Below are 13,405 nucleotides of genomic sequence, written 5' to 3' on the forward strand. Positions count from 1 at the left end.
ACAGAACCCTCAGGGGTGTAGGTCAGTAGTAGAATGTTTGCCTGGCACGCCATGTGCAGGGGCCCAGGTTCATCCCTAGCACAACACAAGATGCCTCATACGTGTTCTTTAAAACCTTTGCAGCTACTATAGCTGTAGGAATTGTCAAGGTAGCCTTGAATTCAAATGTTCTGTCCCTCTGGTCTCATATATCACAGAAATGTGCCAGGAATTCCAGCAACACCTACCTGGAAGTGGTGCTCAACCTTAAATCAGACCTTCTGGCTCCTAGCTTATAGTATAGAAAACACATTCAAATAGTTTGAGTCTAGTAAGAGCATTTTTTTCCTTTCCTCTCTGAGGCTCTCTTCTAGAATAACACTAGACTAATGTTTTTAGGAATCTGAGGATGTAAACATGTCTTTGTAGGGCTCTGTGAAGCTACCAATTCCCAAGCTTGACGCAGTGGTTCACTAGATCCTAGGAACACTCTGGGGCACCTACTGTCCAGGCACAGGGGATCTCTCTCTGAGTTGTCCCTGACTATGGCCTCAGCCTGGACAGCCAGCTTCCATTCCTGTTCCAGAATCTGAGCATTTCCATGTAGCTTCCTCTTATCCCTTCTTAGCAACTACTGACCTCCTAAAGCAGAAATGAGAGAGTCCATAAGCCCGAGCGTGAAGTTATTGTTGGAGCTTCTGGACGAAGTTTCTCCTGGAGCCAGGGCTACCATTATAATTTGTCACAAGTTCATTATTTTTCTTTTTTGGTTTAAAACTATTTAAGTTGGGTGCTATTCAGAGCTGTTCAGTCTGTTCCAGACCTCTGAGACCAGCAGTAGTCCTAAAATCTCCTCCCCCTGCTTGACTTAGGTAGCCAGGAGGACCCGTTATCCCTCCGGCTCCAGACAGTAATGCAAACCAGCGATCAGCCCTGATCAAACCTGCGTCCTGAGTAATCTCTGAATTCCTGCCTGAGGGCCAGAGTCCCACTGCCTTTGGATTGACCTTCAGATGATGACTGCCTACCATGTCCTTGATCAGGTGAGCCTGGGAACCACAGTGAGCTGAGCCCTAGAGAAAGCATACACTGAACTTAGTGGTGGGAGATGCAATAGCAGAGGCCTGAACAATGGTGCAGGAAAAGGGGCAAAAGCACACACGGATGGGCTTCTCAGCAGGAGTTGTTCTTCCTAAAGCTTCTGTGTAGGTTCAGCAGCTCTGACCTCAGGGCTTCCTCTCTCAAGTGTCAGCTGCAGGACCAACAGAGAGAGAGGGCAAAAGTAGTGCAAGCCCTGGGGAAACCATGTATTATCTAGCTAGCCCAACAACTCCACTCTTAGGTATCAACCCTGGAGAAAATGTGCACATTGGTACCAGGATGCATATGTCAAGGACACTCCCATGGGATTGCTTGTAACAGTCCAAACCTGAAAACAGCCCAGGTCTTCATCAGCAGTAGGACCAATAAGTACACCTGGAACACTTGAAATGCAATGCAGTCATAAAGATGGAATTAATGCAGAACAACAGTACACAGTGACATGGGTAAATCTCTTAAACATAACTGAGCAAAGAAGCAACATACCCAGAAACTCTATAACATGATTCTATTCACTTAAAGCCCAAAGCAGTTAAAGTAAAGTGTTTTCTTTCAGGATGCAAACTGAGGTGGTACAACCATACAAAAAGGAAGTTGACACCACAGATGCCTAAGAGACAGGAAGTGCATATAACCGGACGGGGATGTGTAAGGGACATGCAACTGCCGGCAGCATTTCATTTCATGACAGTAGCCCAGGGGTGTTTGCTTTGCAGTTCTTTATAGAATCTGTATGCTTTCTGTACTTTTTAAAAATATATGCATTGATCTTCAGAATTAAAAAGTAGAAGTAGGAGAGGGACTCTTCATGAGGAGATCGGAGAACATGTTATTCTTAGATGCTTAGATTGCTTAGATTCACAAGCCACCACTGTGGTTTCAAAGAAAGAAGTTCTCTGCTTGGTGCTCTCATCCCCACCCTGCTCCTGGATATCCCCCGTGCCCTGGAAATGAGTCTCAAGGCCTCTAGCTCTAGCTGAAGCAAGCTCACCCTTGACTAAACCTGACTCAGCCATCCCCAATGGCGTCTTCTGGGCTCTCACCCTCCCAAGGGTGTAATTGAGTGTGCTCTGTGGGGAGACAGTCTGTAATGACTTTCATAGGACTGAAACTGAATGGAAATAGAAATAGTTGGGCCAGATTGTAGGTGTGCATCACAGCTCAGGAGCAGCCCTGTGATGCCTGGGCCTGGCTGGCACTGGTATACGTGTCTCATGCCTGATTTCCTCCACTTCCTCCACTCAGGGCTGGTATGCATGCCAGCTCTGAGCAGGACCAAAGGTGGCATTAGTTCGTGCACCTTCTCACCAAGGCTATTTCTGAGTGCTTGTTTCCACAGTACGCAGCAGGCAGCCTGGCACGGAGGTGTTCCCTGACCAGCTGGCGTTACATGCTCTTTGCTCTGAATTGGGAAACCTTGAGGTTGGGACTGAGAAGGCCATTGTCACCAAGGACAACCTAGGATCAGTCACCTCTGAGGTTCTCAGACTCTCTGTTTGGAAAGCTCTCCATCTCTGGGATGTAGGCCACCTGGTGACACTATGCAAACAGAACTTCCAACTTCTCTCCATCTTTCTCTGCCGTCCCTAGACAGTTCAGGGTCAGAAACCCAGCACTCAACTCCTTCACTAGTTATTAGTAAAGGTTAATCGACATGCTCAAGGAGGCCAGGGGCCATTAAGAAATGTTGGTGTTCGCTGGAGATTTCCAGCAATGGATTCCTTGGTGCATTCACCATGGTCCAGAGATGAATTCCAGGCCAAAAACAGAATCAGCAAAGGCATGGGGAGAAGGCAAAAGACCATAGTGGGCTAGTTTCTGCCTCCTTTACCATTCCCTGGCCTGAAGTTCCTTCTCCCTCACTGCTCCTTGGACCTGTGGGTACAAGGACTCAGCTCAGATCATCAGAGGAAGCTGGTCAAGTTTTAGGACCACCTATGTGCGGGGAGAACTGAGCTTGAAGGGGGCAGAGCAGTCTGGGAAATCTATAGTAAAGGGGTGGAGGGAGGTGAGGATAGCAGCAGGGAGCAGGAAGGAGCCTTGATTGCTGGCTGCAGTAGACGCCTCCGTTTGTGGTGCAATGAAATCACCGTATATGGCTCAGGAGGAAATTCTCTGCAAGGAGCTGCATGCAAATAGGTCATCAAGTAATGGGAAAAATATGCGGGCAAACAGAGGTGCCTCTGCAGTTTCTGAGTCTCTGAGGACTAAGCATCAAGACTCTAGGAAGCCATAAAGACTCGGGGCTTTATGCCACAGAGGCTGGGGGCCAAGAGGTACTCTCCTTCATCTCCCCAGCCAGTCTCCTGTCTCCCCTGACCACTTCCACTGGGATCTGCCCTCATTCTGACCAGCATCCCCATGTTCCCTGTGGATCAGGCGGGGAGAGGAGATTGCCTGAGACACTCTCTGGTGACTAATGCAGTACTTGAACAGGAAACAGACTGAAAACGGCTTAGGAGGAGCTATAAATACCCCCTGTCCTAAAAAAATCTTTGTTGGGAAGAAATGGAATTAACACACTGGGAGGAGAACAAGGAGATCACAGCCTCCAAGCAAACCAGGCCTTCTTTCTTCTGAGTGAGCTTTCTTCTGAGACAGGGCACCATCTGTCCTCACAGGATCAGCTCTACCAGTCTCGCCCTGCTCTGTCCCCAAGGTGATTCATCACCCCTACCTATGACCAATAGCATGCCCTGAATTGTCTGTGGTTCTGGAGTCCAATAGTTATAGGAACCATCCTGTGAGGACGTTTGTGTGTGTGTGTGTGTGTGTGTGTGTGTGTGTGTGTGTGTGTGTATGTGTAGGATGGAGCACGTGTTATTAAGGCTTAGGGCTTATGGACTCTGAAGGGTCTTGGTTAGCGAGGTTGAGAACTGAAGCAGTAATATGTCAGAAACATCCCTTCTGATTTACCTCAGTTTCCCCCATCCATCATACTGTAGAAATTCTCTACCATCCTGAACCCAGGGAAAGAGTCAGGTAGGAGAATTCCCCTTGGATAGAATGGTGGGCCAACGGATGGGTTCCAATATCAGCCAGGACCCTCCACTGCTGAGCCACATTGGGTAGACCGTTGCCTCTTCTAGGAGGTTAAAAGGTTGATGTGGTCCCATAGACTTCAGATTTTTTTTCAAAGCTGCATGATCTTTCTCCAAAGGAAACCTCCAGAGAGAGAGAGAGAGACCAGAGCTACCCCAGTTAGGGCGGGGAGCCAAAGTTCCTCACACTTACACACACCCATTTCCTTCGTAGTCCCAAGAAACCACTCCATGCCCCAGGGCTTCACAGAACCCTCCTGGGAGACCACAGCTCTAGGGCACTCAACGAGTGGGGATGACCATCCCAGGACTCCTCTGCATGGTGTCTTTTCTCCTTTACCTTCCTCCAAGAGTCTGGAAAGTTATAACAATGAAAAGTAACTGAGTAATGGAGAGTTAACTAGAGATGTCAGCCAAAACAGAAGAGGAAGTCATACCTCACGACTCCTTGTAAACTTCTTAGTAGCTTCACTGGCTACTTTGGTGGGCTGAGTGCAGAAATGCGCACAATTCTCCTTCTCCTCCAGTATCCACACCCTCCGCCACGTGACTCTGTTACACCTGTGCCTTAAGCTTTGCGTCTTCTCTCCATCTCTCTGAGGACAGACCGTTCTAGGTTGGCCTGCTGGGGCACAAGAGGTCACACTGAGCAGCATACAGCTGTCCCAAGGAAGGCTTGGAGCAGGCATTATATTTTCCAGGGACCCTTCTTTCCTGCTCTTGGCCCATCCTCTCGGGCTCCTTGCTCAAGCACCCAGGGAAGGACCGGCAGGCACAGAGCAGCTGGAGGGGAAAACCTGCAGGCCCTGCTGCGTGCTGCTCACAGCTCTGGCGTCACGGGGAGGAGTGCAGTGACTGAATAGTGACCATTGCCTGCCAGGGGCCTGGAAGGAGGAAGCGGTCCACCAGGTATGTGTTCACTTATACGCTTTAGCTCTCTGTGCCTCAGTTTCCTCCTTTTCCCCACTTCTCTAAGGCCTCCTAAGAATGGGCATGAGGAAATGCACTTGCTTAATTTCAAAAGCGAACAGATGCAGTCAGTGCCAAGCAAGCGATTTGCCAACCCTCCAGGAGAAAAATCAGGCTATAACGGGACCAAGTGAAGACTCACATTTTATTATCTATACAGTGAGGATAAAGGTGTCATTCTCTGCCTGCTCCATCCAGGCCCATCTGCTAGGGCTGGGGCTCTTCATCTGTCCTGCCTGGGCAGTGAGAGAGGGCACAAGGGTCAGTGTTCACGACCCGGGCATCCTGCCCGACCTCCCTGCCTTGGGCCTTCAGTTCTGTTTCCGCTCTCCTGCCTTTTCCCAGCCCCACCTGGTGCCTGAGCATCTGCTCTGGTTCTCAAGGGATTCTCCATGAGTGAGAGTCTCCTGGACTCCATTTGCTTGGAATTCTTGGGGTTTGCTAACTTCTCTTATCTTTTCCCCTTAGGGGCCAGAGCTTGTTTCTCAATCTTCAATCATGGTATTTCAGAAGGAAGTGAGATGCTGCTGCCCACCTAAGGACAAGTATCCTTGGCAAATGTCAAAGATTCTTCCTGTCAGAGCCCCCACCCACCTGCCCTAGAGCCCTTGCCAGGCCTGAAGCCAATCTGTTAACTCCCCGAGGGCCCTGGGCCCAGTATTCCTGTCCTGGCAGGCCTTGTAGCCGAGCCCAGAGAATTTCGACAGGAAGCTGGCAAATGCCTTCCATACTGACTTGGTTTTTGGCTTGCTTTGGCATCAACATCCTGTCTGCCCCGTTTCCTATGGAGGGGCAAATTAAGTCCATACCCCAGAGAGTTTGGGAGGAGAGCCGGCCTCACAGAACCCCTTCAGTAGTTATCAGAAAGAGGAAGTGCTGAGCAGCTGGGGACATGAGAGGAGGGAAAGTGAAGTCAAAAGTCTGGAGTGGCTTCTTCCTGACTGAGGTAATGCCTAGCAGTGAGCCCTCTGTAAGGGCAGCTCGGGAGTGGCAGCCCCACCCGAAGTGACCTCCCCAAGTCCGCTCCCCGCTTGTCACCCTCCTCTTGTCCCTTCCATTCGCCGGGACTGAGGAGACCTTTGAACAATACCGTGAAGATCCAGTAGCAGGAAGCGAGTGCTATCCTCTGTGATTCAGCCATGTGAGGGAGCACCGGAACACAGAAAAATGTCCAGAGAGCCAGCCCTAGAGATCAACAGGTTCTATATTCTAGAAAAGCTTGATTTTTATTCCTGTTTTACCAAGTGAATGCTCTTCACGTCATCCCTCTGGTTCTTCCTTTTGTCTAGAGCAGAGTCCCTCTGCCAGGACCCAGGGGCGACTGGGCTGTTGTGGCTTCTCTGTTCTCATCACAAAGGGCAGGGCGCCCGAGGGAATTGACCTCAGGCTTCTTCCCTATACCCACCAGGCCTTGAAGAACCAGACTTCCCTTCAGAGAGAACCCTCAGCTGAGACAGTCTGTCCTCCTCCTCCCCCACTTTCTTTCCTTTCCTTCCCCCAAGGGACACAAAAGTTCACTCTGGAAATACAAGATCCCCTGGAATGGGCGACCCTAGGACCCAGGAGGCAGGCCTTGGGAAAGGAAGTCCTTTCCTGGACAGGCCTATTGCCTCCCACACCACCAGCCTCCCTCTTTCTCCCCCTCTCTCAGCTCCCTTCTTCCCATTTCTTCCTGCCACGGTCTCTCCACACTCCTCTTCCTTCCTTCCCCCGCACCTTTCTTCCCACCCCTCACAGCAGGCAGCAGCACTACACGGGCTGGACATGGACTCAACAGTCACAGGTCAGTAGAGCTCGGCTCGCAGTCCTGCCATGGACCAGCTGTGGGACTCTGGAGGAGTCCTGTCAGCTCCCAGAGCTTGACTGAGGGTCTTTCCTGCCACTGTGGTGAAGACGGGTGAGGTCATGTCTTCTAAGCACTTCACCCGGGGCGGGACACATGGCAGATTCTCAGTGACTGTGAGGGACTCGGACCTGCTGGCACAGGGGGAGCAAGACAGGGATCTTGTTTATAATCTGTGTCATAACGTATGGTAATGATTTATTTCCATAAGCAGTGGAAGGACTTACAAGTAGTTCCTCTGCCAAGCACTCAAGGGCCAGATTTTAAGCACTCCTGCCCACATAAGTCCCAGAGTCAGCTGGTGGCTGGAAGGAGCAGCCACAATTAGGTCCTGCAGCCAAGGGCTTCTCCATGCAGTCTGTCAGGCTCATTGGTTTGCCCAAAGCCTTCCGTTTCTCTCCAGGAAGTGATCTTCACCCTGGGAGGAAAGTACGGGTCTGGCACACTCACCCTTCTGTCTGCAGAGCAGGGCAGGCTCTGGCCCTGCAGGCCTGGGAAGTCACTCAGAGTTACCCACATTGGCTCATCACAGGGTCCTAGCAAACACCTGTGAGAGCTTTGGGCTGGGTGGCAGAGTGGTGTCTCATGGGGCTCCACCTCTGAGTGAGGTAGGGGCACCCTAGGGTGACAGATTGGGGAGGGAGCTGAGAATCATCAGCTTGGGAGAGGAAGGCATGGTGGCGGATAGCTACATCTGCCATGGTGGCATTAGCGGGCCGAAGCAGTGCAGCTTTCAGTCTCCTGCTCTCCCTGGGTGAGCCGACCTTGGTGGGCTCTGAGCAGCCTGTCTGCCTCCCTCTGTTCCTGTAGGCTGGGCTCTGCCCTGGCCCAGAAAGAGCTCTCAGATGCTCTTGCTCTGCCACCAGGACCCCTGAGGGAAGATGCGCTGGTTCATCACCACATCCCTCCCGGAAGGAGAGCCGAGCAGCTCCAGAACTGCACCAGGCCCACGGATGGCAAGAGCGGGTACCACACCATGATAAACCTATTCATCATGCATCACAAACAGGTACTAAAAAAAAAAGGGACTCAGTACCAGAAAAACAAAGTTTCTTTCACATTAATGTATCAATTTAAGTAAGAAATTTCCAAAAATTTTTTTCCCTTTGGGAATGAGATCTCATTAAGTTTTCCAGGCTGGCCTTAAACTCAGAATTCTCCTGCCTCAGCCTCCCAAGTAGATGGGATTGCAAGTGTGTGCCAAACCTTTAAGGACTGATCCAAAAAACCATATGAAAGCAAAAAGGCCAAAAAATGGCTGAAGCGATTTTGAAGAACAAGGAAAGACTCACCCCGCCAGCCCTTACAAACTCTCAGTAGGACCCTTACGTTAAGGAGTTTGTGTAGGAATAGACAAGCAGGCACTGGAACAGAACAGCGAGCCTGGAGAGAAGCCGACATGGATCTGAATAATGCTGAGGGGAAAACACATTGTAATTTCATATCTATAGGATGAGACAATACCAAGTTAAGATGCTTAACATGCAAAACAGTAAAAAACATCATTTAGAAATATATGCCCTTGTGGTAAACACATAAAAACATGCATGAGAGTGATGAACGCTCAGTTTAGAAGGAAAGGGAATGGATTCCTTTGCAGTACAGAAGTGTATTAACTCTAATGTCCTAGAAGAAAGAAGAAAAATCTCTGAGGCAAACAGGACAAATGATAGATGTGTCAAAGCTGGGCATGAGTATGTGAGTGTTTGCTGTGCATACTTTATCACCTTGGGTTTGAAATATTAGAGAGGAAAATCTCCATGTCCTCGGTCCAGAGCATTCCCCCAAGGCATGAGGGTGGCCTGAGAGGCAAAGGGCAGAGGTGTGTGTGTGTGCTCCTCATGTATGATGACCAGTGACTTCACAATCATTCAGTCAGCTCCAGCTAAGTGTCACGCACTGGAAACAAAAACAGTGAAGATCTGACCCTTCTTCATCACAGCAGACAGGTCATACAGTGATAAATGCTGAAACTGAGGTGTGTTTGGAAGGCTCATTTGCTCTGCCAAGAGTATGGGTGCAGGGAAAGCATGGGCTTTGAAGGGTGTGTAGGAGTTTGCAAGGCACAGAGGATGAAGAGAGTATGTGTGAAAGAAACAAAATGTGGCATGTTGTGGGCTGGAGGACAGTGTGCAGACTGCCATGGACTTTGGAGAGAAGCTTCTGGCAGTGTACAGGGCAGAAAAAAGTGATCGTTGCAAGCAAGGAGACCGATCAGGAAGCTGCAGAATACGTTTGCATGAGAGGTGATGAAAACCTCAACTAAGGCAGAGTGATTTTGATTACTGGTCAGCTTTTTGTATCTGCGGGTTTGCACCTGCAGCTATCCAACTTTGGTCAGAAACATTTGGGGAAAGATATGTCCCTACTGAATATGTACACCTTTGGAGGCCACAATTTCCTAAAGAATACAGTATTGCTATGATTTACAGAGCAGTTACTCTGTATTAGGCATTGTAAGTAATCGGGAGATGATTTAAAATGCTCAGGGACATGTGGCTAGGCTCTATGCAAACATTACACTGTTTGTGTAAGGGACGTGAGCACCCTCAGTTTTGGTTTCTGAGAGATCCCTGGCACCAGTTCTGAGGGGTAACTATAGTTTTCCTGCAAAACCACACATTCCTGAGGGAGGGCCAATGGCTTAATCAAATCTGGTTTATCTCTGTTGGGTTTTGTTTAATCAGGTTGTATTTATCTCCCTACAGCACCCATAGGAGTTCCCTGCCTAGAGTGGGAGCTCAGTAAACACAAGTTTCTGGGAGGGAGGAAGGAAGCAGCTCAGGGTCCCACCCCCTCTTTTTACAGATAAGAAAGCAGCGGGAGAGGGAGTGATGTTGTCAAGGACATCTTTCACAGGAAGCTTGCTGTCTCTCCAAAACAGCCAAGAGTCCTCCAACCTCCAGCTGACAAATCTGCAAGCGCACGCACTTTTCATGCAAAGACTTTGCTGGTGCAGGGTCCAGTTATAAGAAAACCTGTTATAAAGTTACGTTCTTGTGGCTCACGCCTGTAATCCTGGCATTCTGGTTGCCTGAGGCAGGAGGATGGCAAGCTCCAGCCCAGCCTGAGCAATTGCCAAGGCCCTGTCTCAGAATATAAAGTACAGAATTTAAAAAGGGCTGAGGATATCACTCTGGGTGAAGGCCCTGAGTTCAGTCCTCAGTACCGCCACCAAAAAATAAATACATAAAAATTGCTCTCTATGAGGAAGTTCTTTCCTCTCCCCTCAGGCAGAAAGAGTTTCTGTATTAAGAGGCTGAACTGTATGTGATGAATAATACGAAACAATATGTCCTTTACCTGGCCTCCCTCCAATCACCAGGCTCTATCCAGGCAGCTCTGAAAGCATCTGATCTCGTGCTGTTGGCACTGTGGGCAGGGCAAGGCCAGCTGCAGCTGAGGAACTTTACAAGTCTTTTGTTCCGCCACTGTGAACTTGATGATCCTCTACCTTAATGTGGTAAACTTGCAGCCACCCGAACACAGTTCACCTAAGCTAACCAAGTGCGCACAAAGCCAAACACCCCCCAGAGCGCACTCAGGTGTGAGCATCCTGGCACCCATCCTCTCTGTGTTTCCTTTCGTCTCCCAGAGAGACACAAGCGCTGTGGTCCAAGGCTCCTCCAGCCCCTGGGCTAGATCCGCCGCCTACCATCTCCTGTGGCATTCACTTCTTTCGGGGGTTGACCTGCTCTGTGCTTCAGCTTCTCCCCTCACGTGGCTCTTTCTTCCAGTATCTGAGAGAGGCCAGCAGCCCGGAAAGGAAAATGCCAAAAAGCATTCTGTGTTCAGCTTCTTCCCACACTCCCTGTCTCCTTTGTGAGATTCTGCAAACAGCCATCTGTCCTTGCTGGTCTCACTTCCTGTTCACCTCTCAGCCCGCCCAGAGAGCCTGCATTTCCTCTTCCTCTAGGTGTAAGAGAATAGGTGAAGATAGAAGCTGACACTTAGTGTGTGCTTCCTGTGGACCAAGCGTGTTCAAAGCATTCTACATTATTATCCCCGGCTGTCATGTAAGTGCTAGTGGATTTACCTTTTGCAGAGGTGGGAAGTGAGGCTTTGAGCAGTGGAGTATTTGCCCTTCACCACCAGGACTTGAGAAAAGACTGCTCTCTGTTAAAATTCTTTTGTTTCCTCCTCTCTTTTGTAGCATCTTTGTTGAAGCATCTTTGTTGAAGGAAAAAATACACAAAAAGATGACGTTTCCTTGTTCTATTTGTTCATTATGTTCATACTATCTAAGGTTCTATCATGTTGAAAGTAGAGAAAAAAGAGACATGAATCTGCCATCAAGATGCTCAGGGTCCAAAAGAGGAGATGGAACAGTAATATGGTGTGGGAAGAGCTCTGGGAAATTGGATGCACGGAGCTAGGGACACCCAGAGGAAACAGTTTACTTTGCTTCTAGCAATAGATTCCAACTTTTGCTGTGCACTGGAATCAACTGCGATTTTTAAAAATTACTGATGCCTGCACCCATCTGGAGATGTTATGATTCTATTGGCACTGGAGATTTTTTAAATTCCCCAGGTCATTCCAGTATTCAGCAAAATTTAGGAAATGCTGGCTTTAAGGCTGATATGCGAGAGGTTGACTTGCAAGTAAAACAAAGTCAAACTCAAAGAGTAAAGCAGAGCAAAACAGAGCTGAGGGAGGGGTGCCATGTATTAGATTACATTTAAAAATAGGCAAAGAGTATATCACTCTTCGTAGCATTGAATGCAGTGAGGATTTGCTTTTTCCCCTAAGTCCAGTCTCAGGATCCCTTTATTTGCAAGAGGCAGGCGTTCATTCTGTGTCTCATTTCTTCACATCCAGTGCAAAGAAGTGCGATATCCTCCAAGCTCAAACCACAGTCCCGGGCTGCTTGCACTGGGTCTTCCATGGGCCTGGACCATTTCCTGGGCTCAGAGGCTGGTTGGCTTAACACAGGTCATGTGCCTCATCTCTGGGCCCAGGAAAGAGGTGGCTTACCCAATAATCCACATGGTGCCGAGTGGCGCACTTCTGACAGATCCTCCATGTTCTGGGTGACGAGGGTAAGGAGATGGTCAGGGCTAGGTGGTGGAGCTTAACTGTGTTTTCTTGTAGGTAGAGGTATTTAAATAAGAAAATGACACAACCACTTTTATATTTTAAGATATAACACATAACTCTGACCATGTTAGAACAGATATAGGTGAATAAAAAGAAAAGTGATTGTAGTTATTCAAAGAAGAGATACTGGGCACCTAAGTCAGGTTACAATAGAAGTTGTAACAGAATATCAAATACTGGCTAATTTATAAGGACAAATTTATTTTTCATAGTTCCAGAAGCTGCAAAGTCCAATGTCGAGGTGACGGTATCTGTCGAGGGCTTTCCTGCCTTGATCTTGTGGTGGAAGGTGAAGGGTGGGAGAGAGCAAGAGGGGACCAAAGGCGCTTGTATAACAACCTGCTCTAGGATAACAAACCCACTCTTGTGATACTGACATTCATCTGTTCATGGGGGCAGAGTCCTTATGACCTAATCGCCTCCAAATGTCCTGACTCTCAACACCATTGCACTGGATACTCAACTTCCAACACATCACCTTAGGGGACTCATCCTAACCATAGCCGATGTCTTGAAAACAAGTAGGAAGCAAGGTCCAATACAAATGAATCTAGAATTCAGGTTGAGAGCAGGAAGTCACTGGTGTCCATCTGACAGTGCGGCGGGAAGGGTGGATGTGACCACCGAGGAGAGATGGAGAGGGAGAGGAGTAGCAAGCAGAGCTTCTACAGTGGGAAGCTGGGGCAGACAAGTGGCCTTGGGAGACAAAGGAGGGGCTGTGGTCATCAGTGTCCCATGGTGAAAGGAAAGGGAAGAGGATAGAGGCTGAAAGTGAACATGGATTTGACCACTGGGAGCCAGATTCTAGGGCTTTGGATGAGTTGGGACTGAGAGTGCAGAGAAAGGGCGGGTGGATCATCACTGAAATACGAGGCAGAGAAGTGGCTCAAGGAGATATGTCCAGTAATTTCTATATGTTTGTTTTGTAGCTTCTGTATTAGCTTTGTTTTTGTTTCCTTTTAAAAGGTGGGTTCTGTTTGTTGGATAAGAGAAATCCGACCATGAGTAAAGCTACCAGGAAAACCTAAGAGAGAAAAAGGCGAAAGATAAACGATAATGATTTTCCATAGAGACAGAAAGCAGATTAACAGCTGTCAGAGGCCAGCAGGACAGGGAATGGGAGTGACTATGTAATAGAGGTGGAGTTTCCTTTGGAGTGATAAAAATGTTCTAGAACGAGATAATGGTGATGGCTGAGCTACCTCATGAATTTATAGAATACCACTACATTTTATACTTTGAAATGGCTGAAGTGACAAACATTTTAAAATATGTATTTCAACACACACACACAAATAGTGATCTTATTAAATGCTATCTTGAGTTTTGTATGTTTCACTTAATTTAGCCATCATAACTTTATGGTAACTTT

At 48.4% G+C, this 13,405-nt stretch overlaps 2 long non-coding RNA genes across 2 annotated transcripts; both read right to left on the reverse strand.

Moving 5' to 3' along the window:
• Window positions 1-1,014: 1,014 nt before the first annotated feature.
• On the reverse strand, window positions 1,015-6,267 carry LOC102013817. The gene is made up of 3 exons (XR_001233114.1): window positions 6,181-6,267; window positions 4,559-5,326; window positions 1,015-4,475 (listed from the first exon to the last, which is right to left on the reverse strand). It is a non-coding gene; the product is annotated as an uncharacterized LOC102013817 (long non-coding RNA).
• Window positions 6,268-6,966: 699 nt separating this feature from the next.
• LOC106146304 lies at window positions 6,967-10,892 on the reverse strand. The gene is made up of 3 exons (XR_001233115.1): window positions 10,237-10,892; window positions 7,161-7,351; window positions 6,967-7,064 (listed from the first exon to the last, which is right to left on the reverse strand). It is a non-coding gene; the product is annotated as an uncharacterized LOC106146304 (long non-coding RNA).
• Between the last annotated feature and the right edge of the window lie 2,513 nt (window positions 10,893-13,405).

This window comes from Chinchilla lanigera, unplaced genomic scaffold (assembly GCF_000276665.1).
Source record: "Chinchilla lanigera isolate Chin_1 unplaced genomic scaffold, ChiLan1.0 scaffold00013, whole genome shotgun sequence".
Classification (NCBI taxonomy): Eukaryota; Metazoa; Chordata; class Mammalia; order Rodentia; family Chinchillidae; genus Chinchilla; species Chinchilla lanigera.